This window comes from Sinohyriopsis cumingii, chromosome 7, assembly GCF_028554795.1.
Source record: "Sinohyriopsis cumingii isolate HCF-2022 chromosome 7, ASM2855479v2, whole genome shotgun sequence".
NCBI classification, from domain to species: Eukaryota; Metazoa; Mollusca; class Bivalvia; order Unionida; family Unionidae; genus Sinohyriopsis; species Sinohyriopsis cumingii.
In genome coordinates, this window is record NC_142967.1 from 123,044,064 (window position 1) to 123,060,382 (window position 16,319).

Genomic DNA, 16,319 nt, shown 5'->3' on the forward strand with positions numbered 1-16,319 from the left:
CTCAGATGCGATGAAAGCTTCTATGACAATAATAAATACCATTTAAATATGAACCTAAACCTAAAGGGATACATCAAATTTGTGTTTTTGTTATGCCTTAAAGTTGATGTTTGGAAGTGTGTAAATATGGCAGCATGACGGTATAGGTACCCCACTGCTGACAAAGAAGCTTATAATTACCCTGCCTTGTTTTCTCTAAGCAATAGTTTGCCTCGACAGTTGTGAAGCTTATGTTAGTGTATAGGTCGACGTACTTGGCCACGTTGGCTTTTGTGTTTTTGTTCTCAGCTAGCTCGACACTTTATCCTCCAATATGAATCCCAATAGTATTACTGCACGTTTCAGTACTTGTATACCATCTATTCCTAATTGCACGATTATTTTGTTCCTTACAGGCAACAACAGCAACGACGACGACAGCACCAAAATCACCGGTAAGTCGACTTCCTACGGCATGATTAAAATAAAAGCAGTGATCATGTCAGTAATAGGTTCAAGAAATAAGTCGTCTAATACGTTTTCTTGTTAACTCATTCGGCCCTGATTCCGTTTGCAGGCGTGATCCGGTTTCTGCATTCACTGGCCGAACCCGCCTGTAGTCGTGAATTGTTTACTGCATTCAGTGGCCGATCCCGTCTCCAGGCGTAATGAATGTGTGTTAGACATAACGTCTCTGATTGGTTAGAAATGGGGTTATTCCAAGAACTAAACAACTGTTAAACCTATCAGAAATGATTTTACTTTCGTTTGTGGTATAATTGTCCAACAATGGTATTATAGAGAACGAGCTAGGATTGAACGGAAGGGATATGCTTGAGGACATGTATCTGCTCTAAATCTTTCTAATAGAATCTGGTATAATTAACCAATTCATTACTTACGTAAAAGAGCATCTGAACCCATCTGAAAGTGATTCTTTTAGTTTTAACGATACTCAGACTTATCAGGAAAATGAAACATTGCCATTTGTGATTAGTTCAGTTACTTTGCCAGATGTCTTTTAACAATTTCTTTTGTAGTTTGCGATTTCAACAGAATTTCGAAAACGAACTCATTTCTTACCACAGTTTTGTGTCCATTTAAAGCTTGCCTTGTGGAATTACCTCTGGAAATCACAAATTTCCACACCCCACACTATTTCGAATATACGTATATCATAGCAACTTGTGAAGATCAGATGTGACAAATATATATATAAATTTTTATTGAGTGATTGTTTATAATACAAACAATACTATCATACAGGGTAGAACATTTTTAATTCTTACTATACGCTGATTCGATCCCAGGTCCGTGGGAAAAAGGCATCATGGACTTGCCTGACGTACAGTGGACATTGTTTCCAATCCCCCTTGAGTACGAATTAAAATTATCTGACCTGTATGACTATTATTTCTTCTAAATAATAATTATGTCTAGTAATATAAAGTATTCTCCTGTGGAAATACGTTTCATTCTGTTTCGTGCATAGCTGTAAGATCTCTCGCACGCTCTCTGTCTCCTCATATATATATATATATATATATATATATATATATATATATATATATATATATATATATATATATATAAGCACTAGATATTAAGGTCAGGACAAACACATAAAAATGACAAAATGCCTTCCAGACAATGGAGGAGAAAATAAGAGAAAGGGCAACATGATCATATTGGGAAGTTTGATGGTATTTCCGAGAAAGATTATTTTTGGCATAGAAAAACACTTATGTCGTGAACAGCAAATATTGTGATAATTGTGTATAAACAGAAATGTTGATCAAGTAAAAATCATAAAAACAGTAAATAATAGATTTGCAATCTGTAATTGCCGTGGTCTTCTTTTTGCCTCGTCAGTCGTGAAGCAGCTGTCAGTGTATAACTCGACGTACTTTGCCACGTTGGCGTTTGTGTCTTTTTTGTTAGCTAGCTCGACATCTGATCATCGAATTATAAACAAGGTCATCATTATTACTGCACGTTTGTGAATGTAAATACTACCTATTCCTAATTGCATGTAGTTTTCTTCCTTGTGAACATGTTTTTTGTTTCCATATTTAATTTGTATGACTAAATGTTCAGGAAGATGAAAAGAAAAGTTTGAAACCATATACGCCATGGTGAGAAGAAAGTCAAAGTTCATTCCTAAACAAAACGTTTCTTCTTCAGAGTCGATGAGGGTGACGTTCTCAGTTAGAAATTATATATTTTACTGCCTTAATAATTTTAAGTAATAATATTACACATAGAATAAATATATGCTTTTATATTTGTCACATTTAGAAGATGTTCTGTATTTATTGCTAGGTGTCTTTGCAACCTTTATCTTCATAACAATCTGTGAAGTAACCAACATATTTCAGAGTGACTTCGAATTAAATTTGCGTGTAAACTGAACATTAGTCTACATTAGTTAGATACGTGTATGTGTTTGTCTGAAACTTCCTGGGAAAAGTTAATCTCTAACGTCGTCGGTCGGAGCAATCGATACCTTTCCAGCAGCAGGTGATGATGTTTTATATTGTTTGGTAATTAATGCGACAATTACGTTTTAAATTATAGTAGAGTAACATTCCAGCAGGTTTTGTGATTCGCAATGCAAAACTGTCAGTGTAATAAACAAATTGTACAAGGGAACTAAATTAAACATTTTATCAATATTTGACAAGGATAACGGTATAAATTTGCTCTTAAGATATATTTCTTTTCATATAATTAATCTTATTGGGTCTATAAATTTAATAAAAATCTAACAGCGGAGCATTCTCCGTTTGTGCATTTAATATTTTCTTAATTCGCAAGGTCATGATAGCTTTATTTATTTATTTGAAAAGAATCCATCATTGTTTATGTTTCATTCAAATACAAGATAGGAGTAATTTTGTAAATACAGCCTGTAACAAACATTAAACACAATATTACGCCATACCTTACAAATAGCATGACCTGGTACGTTGATGCGTGTTGATGTCCTATCAAAGATAAGATTGTTTATTATGATAGGTTATTATAACATGTGCTTGGGAAGAGCATACCTTGATTTTAATCAGATGTAGATCGTTCGGAATTAGTACTATCATGTCTGCTTTGCAACCACTTCATTATCTGCAACCACTTCATAGTTGTCCAAAATTGGTATTGTTGAGAACGAGATATAATGCAATTTAAAAAAAAACACTTTGAGGATGTTTACCTGCTGTAAATCCCCTTTAGAGAATCTGGACGACTTGATCATTTTTTTCTTTAAGTTAAAGAGCATTTGAACAAATATCAAAGCGATTCATTAGAATGATCGTAACTCAGATACTCAAGGGAAATTAAAGCATATTGTAATGTGTGATTGTTTGTTAAAATGCTATGATATTAGAAAAATCTTTGATCAACTCGATGGTGTAAATCTGACAATTAATTTGGTTAAAGTTTTTGCACATATAAATGATTACATTGGTAGTACGCGACATCATGATAATTTCGAAAAGAAAGTAAGACTTTACTAAAACGTGTAAGTCCATATTAAGCTCGCCACGAAAAACTAGCACTGTATGTGACTAATTCCCTCACCGCACGATGACTATGTAGATGACTAACTTCTGCAAATTGACCAGACTTCTAATACGCCAGTGAGGGAATATACGGGTAAATTAAACGCATGACATTCTGTCTAGACTCGCGTCCGTTTGAGTCGTCGTGTAGGATTTAATACTTGTTTAATGCAGTGAATTTTCTTATTAATCTAAATATCATATTAATCAGTAATGCCAGTCATTTCTATATTTAAGTTCTTATGCATCTATGTAATGTTGATTTTGAAAGTTTAAACCCTACAATCCAGCAATGACTTCTTGAATCTACGCATCTAAAATGAAATTAATGATGTTTTAATGCCCGTGAATCTACATTTGTATAAAGAGAACAGGTTGTGATACAACGTTATATACTGATAATGAGAAATGGCTGTTGAACATTTTGATTCCTTAACATCTGCGCCAGTGTTAAACTGGCTAATTAATTGCCAAGCGAATATCTATATAACTATTTCGCATGCATACAATTAAAGTAGTATACTACAAATTTTGATAATTATGGTACAGTAGACATACAACAAGGCCAAAACACCAATTAAGCATTACAATAATGAAGGTAACATTAGGATGTGGAAAAGTTATTTTTGTGTGTCTGATTATAGTATAACCTTCTTGCAGATATTTAAACTATTGTTAGGATATAAAATAAGATTATTTGATTAAAATGTTTTAATTTAGGCACCATTAGTCAGATCAAAATATAATTTAACATAATCTTCAAGAAGTTTGATAATTCTCAAATTTATGGTTGTGTGTGTGTGTATATATATATATATATATATATATATATATATATATATATATATATATATATATATGACGGCAAAATGAAGTAGATCAGGCTTTTGTATTTTGTAGAGCCTATATCAGCTGATGTGCTGGTGTTTTAGTATCCTCAACATTAAGTATATCAAACGACGGAATTAAACGAAAGAATAGAACCAATCGTAACACGAATGAATTCAAATATTGATCTTCATCCAGGTAGAATGACTCAAAACTCATGAATTCAAGTTAGTAGATCAGGAAACAAGCAAACACATTTTCTGCCTAATTAGAACTATACTTATACAAGTCTGGTGTAATTAACTTTAGCTGTGTAAACAGCTAACTAGCATGTTAAGTTATATCTCCTAGGTTTTTTTCTAGACACCCTTTCTCTTTTACCTGCATTCTTACAAATAGCAAAGCACAAAATCAAAATAATTTAAGTATAATTGTAAAGAACATGTTGATTAGTGAAATAACTAGCACTTCGAGATAAAATTAACATATAATACAAGGTATCTGATGTATGTAAATATGAGGTATGTCAGTTTAACTCCATTTGTAAAATGTAAGTCGCCCATACTTTCGTACGCTGTAGGATAGCAAATCTCCAATGTTATAATCAAAGGTAATAGAAGTACCTAATTATTAGTTTCTTTAAACAGCCATTTTATTTGGAACAAACTGAGAAATAATAAAACATCTGTTTATCCATTCTCCATATGTCAAAGTACTTTCCATATTTCTGAGAAGGTAATTAAACTGCATATTGTTAATCATTTTGTACGATATAGAGATTTGTAAAAAGAAATGTTTAAAAATGGATCAACAACTGCATATTAATTTCGGAGCGATAACAGAGTGGATAGGCTTTTTGAACGCTATAAGTTGCATATAGTATGTCCTTCTCATGAATGGAAAACTTATGCATGAACCAAATGAACTATTATCTGATTATTAGCGTTTCAAGCGGTCATCAAATAAATATATAATAATGTTACGCCTATATGGTCTCAAACTAAGTAACAGAAAAAGCAAAACCAAAACATTTTGTGAAATTCAACATTTAATTTAATTCTCTTCTTTATGAAATGAAAGGTTAAGACAAACTTAGAGCATTGTGAATTAAATTCCAAACTGTCGTAAGAGTGCTATCACAAGTCCAGAAGTATAGACTGTTCCGAATGAATTGAATTGAATGTGATTATATACTAATAGCCTTGAATGTGCCATGTACCAATATTCTTGATGTATCATGAGGATGTTAGTCAGATTGGCTTTAAAGAAATTCAACAAAATCCCAAAGTATTTTTTTTCAGTCAAAACAGTCGATGAGAATTTCCAATGAATAATTTAAACGTACCATTCCTCTCAAAGTAGGGGCCCCGAGTGGCCGAGTGGTCTAAAGCGCTCTTCGTTACGGATCACTGCCATCTCACCTCTGTCTGCGGCGGTTCGAGTCTAAGATTCAGCCAATGTGGGCATGTGAGAAAGCTTGCCAGTAGCTTCTCGTGGGTCGGTGGTTCTTTCCGGAGTTTTCCGGGTTCTTCCTCCACCATTAATACTGGCCGCCATGTATAGCCTATCGTGTGCTGAAAAATGGCGTTAAACCCCACAACAACAACAACAAATCCTCTCAAAGTATATCTGAACACAACTAAAAGTGATTCCGGAAGGACTGATATTAAAATGGGAATGAATAATTATTAGGTAGACCATATCATTTTCAGGAAAAAACACCGATGTGCTCAACTCAGATCCAAGTAAACCTATATTTTTTAAAGAAAAGGACATTAGTCAGGTAGGCCTAAACTCCTACCATGAATTACAAACAAAAGTCAAGCACACACTACAAGCTAAATATCCGTAACAATACTCTTCAAGAAAAAATAAAAGTAGAGAAACAAAACCGATAGAAATTAATTACATCTTGATAGGCCAAAAATGGTTCCTTTTCACATTTTATCTTTAACATTATATTCAAAATGGTGGAAGAGAGAGATCACATTCAAGTATGAAGGATACATGCTATTAATGTGAAATATATTACACTTATTGTTTCTATAAAAATTTAATAACTGCAACACATAATAACAGTTTGTTGTACGCTACAATATTTGATTCAGATGTTTTAGGACCATATATTCTAACCTGCTCTCTTAAATTAAAAAACAAACAAACTAATAGAGACACGTATGCATGTTAGATAATAGCTTATACTTAGAATATAATGACTATAAGTTTTCGTGAATTGCTCCTGATGGCTAATTTATGTGTATGTAATCAGTTATAAAAAAACAAATGGAGACGTTGGTTATATTTGAAGCATATAAAGGGATGTGGAGAAGGTCGCGGATGTATCTTCGGAACAGACAGACAGATAAACGGACAAACAAATAGTCGGGGAGATAAGCGAACATGCCTGTACTGAAAAACAGTTAGAAGAGGGAGTGTAAAGAAGAGAGAAAACAAGTCCATTGCAACTCATACAAAAGAATCTCAAGCGCGTGTTAATTTCCTCACATATAGAATATCTTTTTTATTAAATATATACGTCTATTAGCTAGGAAAGTCCTATAATAATAATAATAATAATAATAATAATAATAGGTAGATAGATAGATGGATAAATAAATAAAAAATAAACAAAAATAGATAAGTAATCATTATACTAATACAAATGAAAATAATTTCGTTATATGACAATACAAATGAAAATATTAGTATAATGATAATACTAATATTTTAACATATAAATCTCGTCTTTCCCTATCAACATGCTCATTAGTTTTTGCATTATTATTATTATTATTATTATTATTAATTTTGTATCAGGTTGTTGGTAAACGCCGACGTAGGTTTGCCGACGACTACCCCACCATTCACACTGCTAAACTGAAGATCCATGTGTACGATCGCACAGAGGATATGCCAGCAAGTGGAGCTGTTCAAAGTAAATAGTTGAATTATATATCTTTATCTTCTTTTATGATAGATATACGTAAATATGAAAGTCCCTTTGATTTATCGTGTCACATCTATACATGAATACGCAAAAGAACATCTATTGATAACATTATAATTGGCGTGTCTTCCATCGTTAAATTGACCTAGGATATAAGCATGATAAACAATTAATTTGAATGGCATAATAATATTCAAGTGTTGTCTAGGCGCCTAAATTTGATACCCATTCTGCCGGGTATGGTTTATCTCATTAAGTACAATGGGCCAGTATTGTTTGCAATAGTGCGGAAAAGGTGATTGTCTTAAACTTAAGTTTCCACGTCTATTTAATAATAAATGGCATTCATTCCATCCTATATAGGCAATACTAAATTCCAGTCAGTGTTTTGGCTGCTTGGAAGTGAACGTTTTCTAGCAAACTTGAATGCAATTCATATAAATTATACAAACATCTGACTCTAGCTGTTGATTTTCGGCACTAATTTTGTTTTCTTCCAACCAGTTACATCCAGTTAGCATCTGTGCATAATGTGATCAGCCAAATCTATATAAGCTTAATTCAAAAAGTGAAAAGGAGTTAACTTATTAATATTATTAACAACTGTATCGGAGAGAAGGTTTTGTTATCCATGCTAATGACCGAAAGCGCCTTTGACACATATCTTGATCAAGCGTCTTTTCAATAGTCCAACATCAAACTGATTCTAGAAAAGTTGTGAATCACCAGTTACTAATGGTATGATACTCGTAAAATAGTTACTTCAGTTCTAATAAATAAATAAATAAATAAATAAATAAATGAATTAATAAATAAATAAATAAAAGAATTAAAAAATAATTATGTTAGAAACATATATCCGACAAGAAACGTATTTTAAACATTTGATCCTGAGCATTCAACAGAAATACTGCTGTTCGATCTGATGCATGATAAATATAAGGATAACGACAGCAGTGACAGTTTTCCATTGAGCTGTGAAATTGTCGTTACAAAGAGATTATTGATAAGTTGAGGACATGGAAAAATAAATTTCATCGGCGATTGGCGATATATTTTTCTTTTAAACGTTTGCTGGAGCTAATCTGTGTCATAGCATGACAATATTATAACATACAAGAAACGTTCTGGACGTTTAATATTGCAATAAACCTAAGGTATGTGAGATTTGTATTTACGTTTCCTTTTATGTCTTTGTTATAATTTTGTTATTATTTGTTGATGAATGGGAGTTATTATTGAGAAGATATGTGTCAACTGAGTTATTAGCCAAGATCTATCAGCATGCGTATAGACTAGTTTCGTACAGTGGAAGCCCCTCCCTAGTAGCAATTTACAAAGAACAACATTGTTTATTTGGTTGGATAGATTGATTACCGTCCTTGAAAGGTGATTGATAGGCAAAACAAATCTTCAATCAGTACATTTCTCATAATCTGTTATGTCGAATTTATTGCATGACAAACTCTTAAAACAAGCATATTTCTATGAAGTCAGATTTCGAAATGTTCACCGAATTTATTCCAATATGAAAATACCAGTATTCTTGCATTGGGTTTTCTTGTTAATAGTCTAGCTCCACATATATTTATTATCATCATTAGAAAAAATTGTCACCTATAAAGTGATCGTATAAATTAATTTGATCTACAACTAAATATTGGTATATCAAATTGTGATCCGCCAATGACGAACGAATACGTATATATATATATATATATATATATATATATATATATATATATATATATATATATATATATATATATATATATATATATATATAATGTTTGCAAAAGTAGGCTATCACTATTGCTTCACTACTGTTTAGATAGTGGTGAATTTCCTCTTATTAATCACAATTGACGTTAGAAAATAACGAGAAAAATATTAATAATCTCCGTTTTCTAAATAAAATATGGTAACCAGTTTCATCGAGATCCACTCCTGCGTTTTCTTTAATCTCTCGTTGTCTCTAAGGTATTAGGAACAGCAAGATGTGAAACTCTGTTTAGTGAGAGAGAAAAAAAGACTTTGAGATTTGATGAAGCTCTTGAACCTGAACTTACACCAACTATTCTACAAGAACCTTGGATCCTTGTGTACAGTTCACATGCGATTGTGTTCAGGGCTTACAACACAAATAATACAAATTTGCAAAGGCCTTTAAATATCATAATGTCCTCAGGCTGTTCATCATCTTTCCACATTTCTGTTTCACTGTGCTGGTTGGTCAGTATTCCGACTCATCAACCAACACAGAAACATAGGGATGGACAATAAAATAATGATCTTATGGTACGTTTCTCACCCCCACCCCTTTCCTTCTCGCTGGTGACTGAATGACTGCGTGTCCAGTGTTCGAAACGTTAACCGTAAAGTGTTTGTAATGCTCTATTTATTCACTTAAATGAACTTTATTATTTAATCCATCGTATTTTGATTTAATTAATCAACATGAATGGAAATATAAGCTTAAGAAAAGAAGCAAATCATCCAATTCCAATGAGGTATAGTGATTAACTGCAATAGGTACAGAACAACATTGTGTAGTGGACATGAAAAGCTCATTCCCTGGTCAATACACAGCCATATGTGGTTAATCTTAACTCCGTTGGAAATGAGAGTATGTGTAATATTGTGTGATAAAAATAAAATAAATGCTTTGTATTTACAAACGAGCCACTGTGGTATAAATTGACTATATTCCTACACAAGCAGCATTTTCTCACAATACCCCTAACGCAGTCGAAATTGGAAGGATGGCGGCTAACTTGGTGGCAGTAATACTAAAAAAGGTTTTAGAAGGCGGGGCAATGAAAATTCCACAGTCTCTAAATATACTTGCTACACGCTAAACTTAACTTCTTTCAAGAATTTTTAATACAATCACAAATTAATTTTACTGTTTACATTTGTTCATTCTTTATCTCCTCCACTATTTGCCAAACAATTTTCTTCTGACTTGCACATCTTTTACAACACATATTTGGTACTATTTGGACTATGGGCCTTTTTACAACATCGGTCACATATCATGCTTTAAGTTTCGTAATCAGTGCATTAGTCCATGTTTTATTTTCTATTTTCTCTTATCCATTTTGTACAAAATTGAATATTGTATTCTAAAATCAATGTCATGGTCGTGACATATTTTGTAAATCATTCGTCATAGTTCATACTTTTCTGTATATTTAAATTGCATAAAAAGAGATTCCGCTACCGAACCTATGTTCGTGAATCAATTACATTCTATTTTTGACACCATATCATAATCTACTTAACAACAACAGATGACACTCCAAACCCAAAACAGGAATATGTCCATAGTTGGTAATGATACCTTGTTGGCCTATTGACTTTCACTTCAATTCAATAATAGTCTTCCCACTTCTATTGTCAGAATGAACGATTTCCTCAAACAAATTCACGACGAATCTATCATTCTTTAGTATAAACCAGCTTGTGTATTTGTATATTTATGTATGTTTCGCTCCACCTTTTAATCGAAACGCACTAAAATCAATATCTAAGTCATTTTCGTAGTAGTTGACGTTTGTTTTCTCAATAGTTTTGCAGGTCCATAAATGTTAAAATCCTTTCCATTTCACCAATACTTAAGATTTAACCATTTCATTTTCTTTAAAGTCCTTCAAACAGTGCATAATTCAACGTTGTAAAATAGCATTTATATTACCTAAATTTCGAACCCTAAAGATCTTGACCAATCGGTCAAACTTGTATCGCTTGTCTCATTTTAAATATTTCCTCAGTATAACATGGCGGATATTCTTCGTTAAATTTTTTTTTTTTTTTATCTGAAAATTCTTCTTGTCTGATTTAGCCTATATTTATGGGTTTCACAAGTGTCAGTTATTAGTTAACCAAATAAGTTGATCCAGCTTTGGTCACGTTTGGGGAATCACTGACATTTTAGGGTCGTGACTGTGAATCTTTGACAGGTGCAGCTACAAACAACGATCATTTTATGGCAACCTTTCTGACGCATGTATGTATGTATGTATGTATGTATGTAACGTACGTACATACGCGTGTGTGCGTGCGTGCGTATATATGTAATTATGTATGTATTTCTGTATGATTGTAGCTTGTGATTCACATATTACATTCCCCAACCCAACATTTTGAAACCAGTTTGCTCTGACACTAACAGTTTTTCCTTCCAGTTTATTCTTCTTAACGTTTTCAAGATCTTTCGTTTTGTCATTTACTTTTGATAATTTATTTACATCGCATCATTTCTCTAATAACTATCTCTTTAAATATTTGATTTTCCTGTCGATTTTGAGATTTTGTCTTGAAAGAAGAAAAGGCTGGTGTAATTCCTCTTATTTCTAAAATTGGTATTTCAAAGAAAAGCTGTCAAAAAGTAGTAAGTTTCAGATCAGCAGATGGAGTATTAGTTATGATGATCAGATTGTCTGCAGAGAAATGTACCAGGGTTTTTCTACATTTAGAATAGTTTATTTTACTTTCTGTACGTATTCGGAGTCTTTGTACAGTTGCTAAAAGTTATTTCTTTTAGTTTCTATTGGATAGATTATTTTCATTCGTATACCTCATGGTTACTATTTCCTGGTTCAATATTAACATTTTCGGCTATCGTAAATACTTTTTCAGAGGATTCATTTATCATGTTTTGCCTGTTTGATGGGTTTACTTTTGTCCACGTGTATCTGTGAAGACAAATAATTAGCTCCCGCCAAATACCTACTAGACTATATTCATTACAAATATCTATAATAACTTCTTACTTCTTTGGATGTTTTACATCAATATAATTAAAAGTGTTAGTGTTTGGATCCGTGACTTAATTAAGTCTCCTGGAATCGCAAAATCTAAAACATATTCTTTTTATTTGAGAACAACATCCTGGACATTCTCAGTTTGCTACAGATATATTTAGAAATGTGAATGTACATTAATTAATAAATATATCAAGGGCACATGTATCTGTCATTATGACTTTCTTCACTCGATGTAAGATAAATTTAGAAGTTATAGCTCGATGTTAAAGGGACATCTATAATATTAATAGATAATAAACCAGTGATGTCATGTAGCCCTTACTGTAATATTTTCCTATTCGTCAATGAAATGCGAAGTTGTAGAAAATAAATGGAACATTTATTACTCTTACAAAATTAAAAACACTTCTCCTTTCTTTGAGATTCCTTGATTCCTATCAATTACTCTTGGCACAATGTAATAGGTCTGACATAACAAATGATTTGTTTTGTCATGGTTTCTGTTGTGATTATGCATGCGCTGGAATTATTAACTAATGTCAGGTGTGAAAGAGCCATTCCATGAATATGCTATTTTCTGGTGTGTTATCCTAAATATACAAACAGTGTCACACAATATTCATAAGAAAAATAAACGAATTATAGCTTACATAGCTTACATAAGGAAGAAAAACAGAAATAACAGACAAAAAGACGAACAAATAAAAACATAAAGACAGCGGTACACTGTCGGCCGTATGAATCTTTGAGAAATACAAAATAAATGATAGGCATTTGTGCCTTAGGTTTGAAAAATAATAAAGAAACTAAAATTGTAACAATGAAATTCCGATTATATTGTATTTGAATTACCAGTTTATCTGAAACTTGTAGCATGATGTGAACACATATTGCGAAATCATTGCACCATTATATACATATCACTACAGTTACTTGACGTTCTACTGACTTTTACTTGAATATGGTCAATTTGAAAATTAATCAAGAAAAACAAAACAAACAAACACGTATCCATTTTGGGACAGGCCGTCTCAGCTATATTAGGTAAAGATGGTACTTCGCATCATGTCCATAATTAAAAGTATACGTGCCGATTTCGGCCACCGCACCATGCATTGGGATGGACAAGGTCGGACAAAAACTGCTGAATACCGCACACCTCAACCAATTCGATCCAATACTCAGTCCACACATTTTCGATCACAAGAAGGCCACCATATCCTCCTAACCGCCATTATACTATTAGCATACCCTCCCGTTAGTTTGTATAGACCTACCGATTTTTAGAACGAAACGCTTCAAGGATATAAAAATGCTCAAAACTAACATGATTGTCACCAGATGGTCCCAAACACTGTCAACTTGGTGGCGTTTTGAATCAAACAGGGCGTTTTTTTAATAAACCGGTCTCCATTTTTGCACGTGCGAGTCTATTTTTTCAAGCAATACATGTGATATTATTCACCGTCTTCGATACTCGCAATATTTCCGTAAATTTTGGTGTTACATCTCTTTGAACATAGAAACCAGATACGGAAAGTGATCAGTACGTGTGTTTATTTACCTCCGTTTGGTTTGTAGCACCAATAGGTTAACAGTGTTAAGGACCCACTAGCGACAATCAGGTTAGAAATAATAAATTGACGAACGACATGACTAAGTGGTGTGCATTATTTTATATTATTGATGCTTATTATTATCATTATATTACTTTGTTGTTTTTTGTGGGGGGACGGAAGGTACAAACAAATTAGATGTTATGAGGATACCCACATATTAATCAGCTCAACCCCCCTCTTTGCCTGCAATACCTTGTGATTTCATGTTAGAAATCAGCCTGTATTTTTTTGTTCAATTTCTCCAGTGTCGTTCTGTAATACCTTGTTTAACACTAGCTGATTCATCTTATATTCAATATATTCCCTTGCAGCTATTTTAAAGTCTTTCAGGAGCATATGTGAGCTTGCCTACTGTGATTTCTCTCTGTTGTTGGTTTGAATGAGCTGATTGATCAGCTTTTTCAAACTGGTGTCTAATAAATGGTGTGATATACGATTACGTAGGTGATACTGAAACATCTTCACTGTCAGGTAGCCTTCGTGGCGTGCGACCAACCGATTCACCTTTCTCTTCTCCTTTTCTCTGTCCTTAAAGTCTTAGTTGCGGTTTTTGTAGAACGAGGCTTCGTGCGAGCAGTTGGTGACCAATTATGAATATTAAAATTGTTATTTCAAACACGTTTGTACTAGTCCATCTTGTCCCTGATATACATACACGTTTCTTTTTTATAAAAATAGCTGGCCTGAGTGCAACCGTGCACTATCAGTTTGCAAATGTAACACTAGGAAGAACAACGGTCACAGAAAGCCCATTTACAGTTCTGGAGAACTCTGAACAGCGGACCCACCCTCAGTTATAGTTCAAACGTCTGGACGGTCACTTTAACAAGATAGCATCTGCTTTCAGCAACGATTCCAACTATTAACATTAAGGAAATTATCAATATTTCTTTCGCAGTATCCAAACCTGACCATTCAGTCCAGATGACCCTTGATCTCTCCTTAATTGTACATCTTGATATTATTCCTTGCCTTCATGAGTATGGTGCCTATTAGTGACTTAATGTTTAGGCACAATCTTAGCAACAGTTGAATGGTTTAGTATATTACGCAAGATGATAAGATGAAACTGAAATATATTTATTTTTCATTCGATCACTTCTATATCTGAATTATTTATCCTATAAAGTGTATTGATGAACTTATATTTATGCATCCCTTATATTCGTTATATTGCAGGCTCACACTCTATGATGATGATTTGTGGTGTATCTTTACTGATGTGGCTATATAAGTAAAGATTTGTTCCTGGACCGGCAAAATACGGACAAAGCAGAAACAATGTACCTTGTATATGTATAATTCCATCATTCCTTTATAAAGTAGCAACGGTTATATTCAAGAAATCCATGACACAAAGGCAAGATAAGGATTGTTTTTTCTATGTGCTCTCAGTAGCTGTTATGAAATATCGATCAAGTAGTTTGAAACAAATTTCGGCAATAAAAATAACTGTTTGCCATAAAAACGCACGAGAAAAGATTTTGTTTAAATACGTCTGTTACTAATCACCATTTATATCAATATGGACTTATCAGTATCCAAAGAAGAAAATAACCCATTTCATTCGAACCAAATTTTGATATATTTAGGCCTATTTATTTTTCCAGTTTCTGTTTATAATATAACTAACATTAGTTGTTATTTAATCAGACCAGTTATCAGATGTTGTCGATTAGGAATGAAATAGTTCATGCTTATTATAAAAGAGATCAACGAGGTGCATAAGTACGGTTTTTTTTATCAACATGATGCAGAATGATTCTTTGCAATATACAATACTTTTCTCAGTGTTATTATTTAATTTGATACTTTTAAAATTAGATTGTCATGATCTTTTCAGATAAATATTTTATAATTTTGACACATAAAAGTACCATATACACGAATCAGAATGTGATTATTTTGCTTAATTGAAATCAATAAATTGTATTAATCTGTTTGCCAGGTTGCTTTAGTTTTTGAAAACTCCCCACATATTTACAACAACTCCATTAGCTTCTTAATTAATGTAACATGTTAGGGGTCTTTAAATTTCGTTTGGGTAACTTCAGTGTCTTTTTTGGTGCAGCAACATTTTGAAAGTTAAATCATAGCTAGGTAAAATAGTAAAGTCTTTTGCCCAATAACTTGCCACGGTGGCCGATTGTGGTTGAACAGGTGGTGGGAATCAGACCTGCTGCCTTTGTACTCTCGAGATCTGTTCCATTCAAGTTTTACATATATTTTGGAGATAACTATTTTATCTGAAATCTAAGAAAACTGAATACGAAAAGATTTGCTTACTACTAACGTCAACTTCTCAGAATTGTCCCATTTCCACAGAGCATACATTTACATCGCTGATCAAGTAACAGTTTTGCACATTTCGGAATATTCTAACAGTTTTGCACATTTCGGAATATTCTTTGTAAATGGCAAACCACAGTCGGCAAAAAGTCATAAGAAACATTATTATTATATGGCTTTTCTATTAAAATGCATTTATCGCCATTAGATAGCATGCAACATATTGCTGTAATAAATAAAAACATAAAGGTGCACAGTGCCCATTTGAATCACGTACTATTATCACTGGAACCCAATTAGAGGAATAAACATTATTCGGGAAAACGAACAA

At 32.9% G+C, this 16,319-nt stretch overlaps 1 long non-coding RNA gene across 1 annotated transcript; it reads left to right on the forward strand.

Moving 5' to 3' along the window:
- Nucleotides 1–397: 397 nt before the first annotated feature.
- LOC149796057 (uncharacterized) lies at nt 398–15,280 on the forward strand. Its single transcript, XR_016422162.1, has 3 exons — nt 398–434; nt 7,182–7,299; nt 14,879–15,280. It is a non-coding gene; the product is annotated as an uncharacterized LOC149796057 (long non-coding RNA).
- The last annotated feature ends 1,039 nt before the right edge of the window (nt 15,281–16,319 follow it).